Source organism: Mus musculus, chromosome 7, assembly GCF_000001635.26.
Source record: "Mus musculus strain C57BL/6J chromosome 7, GRCm38.p6 C57BL/6J".
NCBI classification, from domain to species: Eukaryota; Metazoa; Chordata; class Mammalia; order Rodentia; family Muridae; genus Mus; species Mus musculus.
In genome coordinates, this window is record NC_000073.6 from 125206207 (window position 1) to 125217221 (window position 11015).

Below are 11015 nucleotides of genomic sequence, written 5' to 3' on the forward strand. Positions count from 1 at the left end.
ATATGTCTAACTAAACTAACATTAGGCTCCCTATACTGGTCCTAGCTGGGACCACCTGGAATAAATTCTCTTCTCCTCCCACACTATGTTTTCTTAGACAGTGGGAACATACCAAATAGTCTCCCTGTCACCTTGCAGCTGTCACCATCCAAAGGCTTGTATTCTGGCTGGGTTGCATTCAGACATACAGCCTCTGTTCTCTAACCCTCCTATCACTGAATCATTCAATATTTGCAGAATGTCTGCTATGTGAATACTAATATTCTTGGCCTCTGAGCTCTTTGTCTAGGGAAAGAAGCGTGTACAAAACCAGATAGTTACAGCACAGTGTCTTCACTGAAGAGTGTGATCAAACAACCTCCGACCAAAGAGAAGATGATGAAGAAAAGGCCAAGCATCGAAGAAAATCAGGGCGAAAGATGACTCCCCCCCCGTTTTGTTTTGTTTTGTTTTGTTGTTTTGTTTTGTTTAGAAACAGGGCCTCATTATGTAACTCTGGCTGTCCTGGAACTCACTGTGTAGAGCAGGCTTGTATTGAAGGTATGTGCCACTATGCCCAACATCCTCTTTAAGTGTGGATTAGGGCACTTCTTGAAGGAGAACACAAGACAAGTACCCAGGCCGAGGAATCACAACCTAGAGATGAATGAGTCACTGATGAATGGGGATGGGGCATGGGATTGGCATAAGAGAGGACATGCCATGGGGACACTGTAGGTGGATGGATCTCCTTGTCACCTATACTGCTGTCTTAACCTGAGTATCTCTGGTTGTATACACTCTATTCTGGACTTGTTCATAGCACATGTTAAAAATAGATGAACATGAAGGCAGCTATAGCATCTCTAGGTAATGTAGCATGTAGTTTCTACTATCCCACTTTAAGATCCAGGAAGACCACTCTACCAGCCACAGCCTGTTCCATATTCCCTGTTGATCGCATGTGCACACCTGCCCAGGAGCAAATGCAGATGAAACACACACACACACACACACACACACACATTAACTTACTTTTAATACACTTTGTAGCTCAATGGCCAGATCCTTCTAAGCCTCCCATGGTTAACATGCCCTTACCTTCACTCCTAGCCCAACACCTCAACATAGTTGCTCAGTTACCTTTAGTCCTAGCTCAACACCCCTAAATCTCCCCTCAGCTTAGGTAGAACTCTACCCAAGATCTCACATGGCTGGTGGCTTTCTCTCTCTGAAGCATAGCAAATATCATTTGTCCTTCTGCATCTGCCGGCTGGCCTGTGTGAAACTGGAAGTCTTGCCTCTCCTGCCACCCAGTCATTAGCCACTAGCATCCTTATTGATCGATCAAGAACCAGTCGGGGAAAAGGAACCTTAGCATTCATTCTCTATCAGAGTGTCAGAAGCACCTCCTACAAGGTAATATGATGACTGTTTTGAAAGCCACATGGAAAGATCTTCAGGAGACAGTGGTCGAATAGGCTGCTGAGGATACAGAGAATTGCTGCTATATCCTGTACAGTAAGGTGCATTTTTAATAAGGAAATTAATCTAACAAGCAATCCCTTAACCTTCAGTGATGTGGTGCTTCAGTGGCTTGATCAGCCCACCAAAGTGTATCTGGCTGCCCATCAATCTTCCTTGAGTGTCCAGGAACCAGGTTCCTTTACTGATGTGGCTCCTTTCTGTTGGGTTCTCAACTTCCAATCTTACTATACTCACCTACATACACTAATCACAATCAGTAGAGCTGGATACACAAACATGGGGGCTTGTTTGGGTCTTGAAAAGGCTCGTCTCACTTCAGCTCACATACTAATACATCATCAGTAAGCAACCTGTGGGTTACCAACCCTCCGGGGGTCAAATAACCCTTTCACCATTGGAAAACACAGATATTTGCATTATGCTTCAAAACAACTCTACCAGACCTGACAAATACAGCGTAGATGCTCACAGCCAACCATTAGACTGAGCACAGGGTCCCCAATGGAGGAGTTAGAGAAAGGACTGAAGGAGCTGAAGGGGTTTGCAACCCCATAGGAAGAACAAGAATATCAATGGCAAAGGAGTATCTGGGTAATTGTGGGGGGAGGAATACCACAAAAATCACACCACACAACAAACCCCACACAAGAGATTTATTGAGGGGGGGGACACAAATTGGCTGCTTTTAAGCAGGGATGGAGACATTGACAGGCCAGGCCACGATGGCAGGTTTTATACGGGATATGGTGCATTCACACAGGGGAAATATGACAAATCATGGAAGCATCACAATGGCCGTTAGTGATGGTGGGGCATTGGCACAGAGTCTTTGGAGGCAGGATAGGAGGTGGAGGATGGGGAATCTCCAAGGAACCAGATTTTGGAACATAGGCAAATTACTTTTTGTGATTGTTAGTATGCCCAACACATGCTATGGAGATAGGAGGACTAATTACTCCCTTAATGAGATAATGTGCTTATCCTTTCCAGGAGCACCTACATCCTTTGAGGCAGTTGATCACAGACCTTCATGCTAAGCCTTCCCACTTTTCTGAGTTCTAACACAAAAACACTGCTTTTTCTCTTCTCGTTTCTCTCTTTTCTTTGGATACTGAACAAATTATTTTGCATGCTTGCCTTGGTACCAGGGGCTTTCCACTTTCTCTAAAGAACCCAGATCCCACATTACAGTTGCCTGCAGACCTCCGTTGTTGACTCTAATTCAAGTGGAATAACTTTCTCTTTTTCTCTTTGCCACCTCCCTCCTCCTGGCAGCCTCTGGCATTTACAGCTTGCTTGGCTTTTGGCTTTTCTCTCAAACACTAATAAAATGGTCATAGAGCTTCCTTCTGAGACCATTTTTTAATTTTTTTTTTATCAATGAAACTAAGACCATGCAAATGGAAATTGATTCACCAGTAACATGACTTTTGCTCCATTCTTTGAGTCACAAAAATCCTAGATAGCCTGAGACACCTCTCCAGTAATCAAAAGGTCTTGGCCTTGGGCTTCCCTTGCTAAAGTAATAGTGGATTAATTTTCCTTTTGATGAATTAATGTCCCTTTTCCCTGTTAGAATCACACCGCCCCTGCCCCAGCACAGTCTCTGTGAACCAGCATGGGGATTAGCTTGGTCCATTCACCTTCCTGAGGCCTTAGCCAGAAAGGTACACGTTCTTTTTCATTTTTTGACATTGAGAACCCAAGAGGGGCTCTGAATTACATGGTATCTTTTGGTGACCTCAAAAGGACTCCCCCCAATTCAGGCAACATCTTAACACATGCCTTCTCAGAATTTGTCAATACACTGTTGTTACTAAAATTCTTTCCCTGGCAGAGAGCAATATCTACCCCTCCTCCTGGTGTCCTCATGACAAACCAAAGCATGATTCCACCAAAGATCACCCCTGCTTAACAAACTTATTAGCCTTCCTTACAGAGCAATGAATGAGGGATTAGAAATAGTAGTATAGCTGACTCTAAAGTAACAACCCTGAAAGGTTTCCACTGAGCAGGGATGGTAGCTTCTCCATGGTTGCGTAGCTTCGACCTGTATCCTTCTTCCTTCCCCATGTATAACCCAGACCTTCTCCCATACAAGCATGTGCCCCTTAGGGCAGAATTGCATACAGCTGGTTGGGAGGGATGGTTTCATGGCTCCATTCTACCTTCTAGGAGGGAAGATAGTCAACAGGCCCAGCTGTGGTGACTTTTTCCCAGCAGTCCCATCAGAACACCTGAAGATGGTGGCAGCTCAGCTTAAAGGACAGTACTTTACCACAATGGTGCTTCCACACATTTTGCAGTACTGCTTGCCAAATCTTATGACCCTAGAGAGTAATTGCTGTGCATCTCCTGCTGAATAACTCTCCTTTTCAATGTGAAAATCACGAGGTCCAGAGACCATGTATGATGTATAACACTTGCTATAACACTTGATTATTAACACACACCTTGAGCCTGGACCTCCCACCTCTAGATTCAGTGATGTCTCTGCCACAGTCATGCTTCAAAAACGTGATTATCAGACAAGTAGGGAACAGGAGATGACTCAAGGTGTAGAGTGGAAAGGACCAAACTATTACATCACTTGAGGCAAATCCTCCCCCTCTCTTCTCCCAGGAAACCAAGCTGAGATACAGAAGTGTATGTTTTAAAAAAAAATATGTCTGGGACTTCAACAGTAAGGGTTTTCCCTGTGTGAAGTGCTTGGCCTTTGCCAGATGCCCTGTGGAGTGTGGTGGAGCAGGGGGTGGGGGGTGGGGGCTTTGATATGTTAATTAATGTTTCTTCTTTCCTTTTTTATTCCCATAAATATTCACAAAGAGACTGGGTGGTCATCAGGTTGACTCAGAGAGAGGGTATCTCATTTCTGAACCCCAAAACTCAAAGGCATTCTGGTACTCTAGATGAAGAATGAGGTAAGCACTTCTCAGAATTCCTGCTTTGGAGCACATGAAGATACATTCCCACAGATAAGGCTGCAGGAGGAAATTAAAAAGGCAAGAAAATTTGCTTTGTTGAATCAACAAGAAGGGGCTGTGTGCCTATGCCCTTCTCCCAAGGCCAAGTACAGCATAGAGATGTACTTGGAGGAGATGAATCCTGAGATAGAGTGGGGAACTCTATAAAAGAGTCTCCCATCTTGGAACCTGAGTCTCCAAATATATCAGGACCCCAGAATGTAAGCAATAAGTAAGAGTCTAGCAGAGAAGTGGTCTACGTGCAGGCTGTGGAGGGGACCCTGAGATGGACTCATAGAGAGGGCCCTGCATGGGGAAGGCATGAAGACATGTAAACAAAATAAAAGATAAAATACTGTACAAGGAGAGAAAGTAGTGATCCAGATGGATTGAGAGCAAGAGAGAGGGACCCAACAATTTGACAGGGGCAACCAAATGAGGCAGACACTAATACCATGGCCAAATGCCCTCCTCCAGTCCCACTACCATGACTGGACAGAGGGTAACAGCTTGTGCCCTCGAAATCCTGGCAAGGCTACCCATCCTCAACAAGCCAATTAAAATAGCCAAATGGATGGGGAAAAGCAGATGTGTGGCCACATCAGGAGAAGAGAGAAAGATAGTTACCTCTCCAAATCCATTTTCAGGGTCTTAACTAAGCAGCCAGAAGCAAGATGTGGTACCTACTACTCCAAGGCTCTCTTGCATGGTAGCCTGACAAGCTCCTCATCTGGCTACCAGGACCTCAGCCTTTTCAGTAACAACCAGGTAAATCCAGTCAACAGCCAAAGAGGCCAACCAAAGGAAGAGCTGACCTTCCTTCACACACAGCCTTTTTATCTGGCTCCTACCAGATGCTGCTGCCCGCCCCACCCCCTCCACATCAATCAAGGTCATCAGGACAACCCTTCAGGCAAGGCTCCCTACTCAGGCACGTTGACATTAAAACCAAGCATAATATAGTTTGCAAAGAGAGACCTGAATCTACTGTATAAGCAGGACCACCCATTCTGCCACCCCGACCCGAGAGCCTCCCATCCACCTCTCCAGCATACACTAGAAGTGGCTAGCCACACTAAGTAGCAGATGGAGTCCTAGAATGTTCACACAGCCTCTGGAGGCTGGGCTCTTTTGTCTGCCTGTGACAATGACTAATGGTACCAACAGAACAGTCAGCAGCAGTATAGGACCCAGGGGGGTCCTGGAAGAGGGTCCTCTATTGTTGAAGTCCCATTGGCTGGCCCAGCTTGCGGCAGATTGAATGCACCTGTCATGGATACAGCTGAAGCAGACGAGAATCCCTTAGTTATAGGTGTAGATCTGAGTCCAGAGGGCAGGCACGTTCTGAGCTTTCCAGGTTTTTGTGTCACAGAACAAAGAACTGGACCAGGGACATTGATAGTTACAAGAACCGAAGCAGTTTACTAAAGGAGAGAAATATTCCTAAGAATGGATATGGTGTGGAGGGCTGGAACAGGTCTGAGACTCAGAGGCCCCAGGCCAGAGCAAGGACCCAGTGAAGGTCATTTATACAGCATCTTCCCTCTCCCACATTATGAGATCTTGGGATCTTTTCCAGAAGGTTCTTTTTTTTATTCCAAGTATCCCCATTAGGGAAGACTTTTCAGTCTTCCTGTCAATTGACCTCTTTTTTTTTTTTAATTTTTGTTTTTATTAACATATAAAAATTGGGTTTTGTTGTTTTTTTTTTTCAAACAAACTGTTGTGATTGCTTCTCTTCCCCTTCTGCCACGGCCCTGCCCTCCCCTGCACCTCCTTGCCCTGCCCTTCAAGCATCCTTTCTGCTTTCCTGTCCCTAAGACTTTTGTTCCACCTCCCCCCCCCCCACTCTCTCAGATCTCCCTCTGATAGTCCTCTAGCTAGCTAGCTTCATAGTCCACACATTCTCTCTCTTACAGTCCCTTGTACATTCAAACATGAAAAGTTAGGGTGCACCTGTGAAAGAGAGCATTGAACTTGGTTTTGTCCTTCTCAGCCTGGGCCACCTGCCTGACGCTTTCATATGTTTATCCTGATGGTCTCCTCCGGCCCTGCTTTGCAGTCACACTTTGTCTTTCCCACAGACCCTGACTCCCTCACCTTCAATTGGGAAGACATTGTCTCAGGATCCCACCATCCCAGTCCTCCTGACTACTTCCAGGGATAAATTGACTTGTTCTTCCTTTCGCTCCTATTCCTCATCCTTGTGACAAAGTGAATACAGGGTGTCATGCCCCACATGACTTGGTCCTGGAAACCTGACTTGGATGAAGAAAGAAAACAGGACAGATCCAGGGACACAACGCTGGATGGAAACACATCACCAACCACAACCAGGGACTCGGCAGCTTTATTTTCCACGGGGAATGAAAGAGGTGGGTTTATTGTACACCGCTGAACCAGGGAGCAGGTTAGCTAGTCAGGTAGGCCATCTCTGTATGGGAGCAGTCTCAGGCTGAGGTCATCTGGGGAGGAAGAGGTTGCAGGTGATTCTTTCGCTCTCAGGATTCACACACAGACCAGTCAAAGGCTTTGCCAATTCCCATGGGTCTGAAGCTCTGGGATGCTTGATGAGGCTGTGCCTATGTCAACAATGCACACTCACTCAGGACTTCCTATTGGCTCACAGACAATTCCACTAGGCTCCTCCCAGGAACCTAGCAACAGTGACCTAGCAACAGCTTACCTTATCACTTGCCACCAGGTGCTTGTAAGAGGATTGATTGCACCGGGCTCTCTCTCTTTATCTCCCCTTCTCTCTTTCCACTTCTTCATTCTCTTCTTCTCTCTTTGTCCCAGCATGTTCCCGGCTGGTCTCTTTCTCTCTCTCTTTCTCTCTCTCTTCTCTCTCTCCTCTCTCTTTCTCTCTCTCTTCTCTCTCTCTCTCTCTCTCTCTCTCTCTCTCTCTCTCTCCCTCTCTCACTCTCCCTCTCTCTCCTCTCTTTTCCTGTCCTTCTCTGTCCCTCTTTCTTCAACTTCTCCCCCTTTTCCAGGTTCTTTTCCCTTCCCCCAATAAACTTCCTTTTCTACTAGGCCAGCCATGTGGCTTGATTGTTCAGGGGGAAACCTTGGCTGGCCCTCGCAAGGCACTCCCTCCCACAGCATTATTCTGTGATATAAAATACAACACTTCCTCTCCTCCCCACAAAAAAGCAGTCACACAAAGAAAGGGAAGCATGTATCATCATGACTGAAGTCAACTTTCTCAGCATCGAGAGCACAGAAGGCCATGTTTCAAGTGCCCCACCCACCCACATGGCTTGCTATATGCCCTCAGCACAGCTCAGGGAAACAGGCATTATTGTTGGTCCAACTTTCTATATGAAGAGAGGAAGACTAGATGGTATCACCTTGTTTATTGGGGGCTAGAAACTGTATTATGGGGGCCCATCTCTGACTGGAAGCCCATGATCTCCACCACTCTGCTTCATAAGGCTGATGTTGAAGATCTTCAGGACTCTGATCTGGTTACCACCGACCACTGGTTGATAAGCTGCTTCTTTCCAGTCAGGATGAGTCATGTGTGGAACAAAGCTGGCCTGAAGACTGTGGGAATCAGCACCTGAAAGCATTTGCAGCAGGTGCATGCGCAGGTCCCTCTCCACCTGCGTGTCCAGCTGCTGCAGCACCGAGATGAATGCCTGGGACCCAGCAATCCATCAGATCGCCCCACTGCAGCTGCAGATGACAGTCCAGATGTTCACTCACGCTGCAGGTTAATGGCAAGAGCATCACTCACTTGTCTTTCAGATGCCACACAATCACAGTATATTCTCTCTCTCTCTCTCTCTCTCTCTCTCTCTCTCTCTCTCTCTCTCTCTCCCTCTCTCTCTCTCTCTCTCTCTCTCTCTCTGCCTTTTGCTTGCCAGTGACTCACGTCACAGCAGGAGAGTTGGGAGCTGACCCCCAGGGCAGATGGGCTTACAGCAGTTTCTCAGAACTGGGTTTAAAGAGGCCAGCACACTGCTCTATGGGAATCCCTCAAGTGATGATGTTTATTAAGGAAACAATGGAACAGGTTGTAGGGGTGTTTCATGTTCTACCTGTCATTTAAAAGTTAATGACACAAATCTTGAAGCAGAAAGGATTTTTAATTCTTTTAGCTTTAAGTTTAGACCTAAACCAAAATGTCCAAATCAGACTAACAAAACCAACACAAAAGAAGGAAGGAGAAGAAGGCGGAGCTGGCTCTTCTGATAGAAGGTCCTTGTGTATTTCAGAAGGGCTGAGCCCAGGATGTTCAACAGAATTGGAATCCACCTGCCTGATGCTGGCGCTGTTTCCTCTTATGCAGTCTCTGCATGCTAGATGACAAGATGTAAAGAAAAATTACTAATTAATGCTCTGCTGGCTCCAAAACAGCAATAGAGAGGAAATTCTTCTTTCACTTTAGCTCCTGCATGAGCCTCAAGCTCTGTTCATTAATAGTTTGGAGCCTGTGCTCAGCCTTGAAGCTTCCACCAATCTTGTGGCTCAAACTGCCCATCCCTGGACCTCGAGTTCAATTCTGGAGACACAATGAGGTGTCCTCAACTGAATGACAGAAACACCCTCACAGGACCCCCTCATTTAAGAAGCTTCTTTTTAGAAGAGATAGAAACCATCAAAAAAATTCATAACTGGGAAAAATGCAGGGAGTTACTGACCTGGGGTGGGCGGCAGCTCCACCTGATGCATCTACAACACAATCCCTGTCCCGGTGGACCAGAGAACCAGAGAACCAGAGAACCAGAGGACCAGGACTTCTGCTATATGTTAGGAAGCTGCACCCATGACTCTTAACAACATGGTCATCTAAATAAGAACAGCATATGACAATATGTTAGCACACCAATGTAGATGAAGGAGTTCTCACAATGCCCTACCCCAGGTGAAGAACTCTTAATGGTTGCTAAGAGAAGAGAATCCATCTTCACCAGGGACAAGCCCCTGTAAGGTAATCCAATCTCAAGTGGTCAGTCCCGAAACTGTGCGTGTGTGTGTGTGTGTGTGTGTGTGTGTGTGTGTGTACAATATTAAATATATATGCAATACATATGTGCAATGTTAAATTGATTCAGCAAGTACAACCATAGTAATTCATAAGGAAGATGTCATGAGCTTGAGAGGGAAACGTAGCCACCATGGGAGAAGCTAAACAGAGGGGGAGGGGAGCAGAAATGATGTAAATATAGTATTCACGCATGGAATTCTTGAAAACAAAGATTAAAAAAATAAAGTAAATAAGAAATGTGCGAATTTGTGAAAGAAAGGGGCAACTAATCTGTTTAGGGGGTCTATGTACTGACAACATGCCATTGTCCTTTAGGGACCTGTATTCAGGGCCATAGGCTCTATCCGGAGTGAGCTCTAGCCTCCTCCCTGACCCCACAGCTCCACCATGTGTTGAGGATCTCCTATGCCTGTGTGGATTCTCCTGAGTCAGCTTCTGCTTGCTCCCTGGCTCTGCAGAGTCTGCCATGAAGCATGGAGCTCCCTACTCCTGTGAGCCCAGCTCCAGTCCCCTCCTTGAGTCTTCAGCTTCTGCCACGCACCATGGGACTTTGTCACATCTGTCTTCCTTTAAAACTGGCTAAGGAGATGGCTCAGTGTTTAAAGTGCTTATAATACAAGCATGAACTCAGGAGTTTAAATCCCCAGCACCTACATAAATTTGGACATGATGGTGCATATATCCTTAATTCCAGTGTTCCTACAGGGAAACAGGAGATACATAGGAGAAGCCTCAAAAGCTCTAAGTCAACTCACCTGGCATTGGTAACAAAGCAAAGACCCTGTTGCAAATTAGGTGCTCCACCAACCTGCCTTTAAGTGACGTGGTGCCAGCAGATGACATCGTTCCCACTGCCTGGTGCATTTCCACTGTCCCTGTGAGTTGCTGCTACCCAAGATCACTCTCTCTGGCTTGTTTGTTTTCTCTGTCTGTCTGCCTACCTGCCTGCTGGCCTGCCTGTCTGTCTCTATCTCTCTCTGCCCCCACTCTGGGAAAGCCTTTTGCTCTTTCTCCCTCTCCAAACAAACCTCTTATACTAGATCTATTGCTTGGTGTGATCTCTTTGCCCAATCTGCCAAGGTTCCCCTACCACTTTATTCTAGTAGACTCTATTTCCAACAAACTGAAAGATGAGGACTGGCAGGTGGAGTTGTCCTTGGACCTCCTCATGTGCCAGTAGACATATAGCTGCAGCACCACTTGCTAGCACACTCTCTCTACTACCCCCCATCTCTCCTTCCCTACCCCACCCCCCCTCTCTGAGAGGGAGAGATGAAATAAAGGAACATTTTTACATTTATCTGCAACTCATCTGGATCTCATTCAGTCTTTTAAACTACAACATTAGATCCTGTTGCAAATAAACCACAATTAACCATTTCCCAAGTAAGCAAACATTGGTTGTTTTTTTTTCCATCCTTATGATTACAAGCCACAACAATAAGCATTCTTGTATAGGTCTCCTTGGGCCCATAAGGGAGTTCCTTTAGCACAAACATCCATAAATGAAATGGGAAGCCAAACAGTATGGGCATGTTGAACGTCACACGGTAACGCCAAATTGCCATCCAAAGTGGTTTAGCCCTCAATCT

The 11015-nt window shown here is 46.0% G+C and overlaps 1 long non-coding RNA gene across 2 annotated transcripts; it reads left to right on the top strand.

Annotated features, from left to right (window-relative positions):
* Positions 1 to 4208: 4208 nt before the first annotated feature.
* On the top strand, positions 4209 to 10712 carry Gm30501. 2 transcript variants are annotated; one of them, XR_378481.4, is made up of 5 exons: positions 4209 to 5198; positions 6515 to 6805; positions 7938 to 8145; positions 8651 to 9366; positions 9739 to 10712. It is a non-coding gene; the product is annotated as a predicted gene, 30501 (long non-coding RNA). The 2 variants fall into 2 exon arrangements; XR_001778286.2 differs by lacking the exon at positions 9739 to 10712 and having other exon boundaries at positions 4215 to 5198; positions 8651 to 9680.
* The last annotated feature ends 303 nt before the right edge of the window (positions 10713 to 11015 follow it).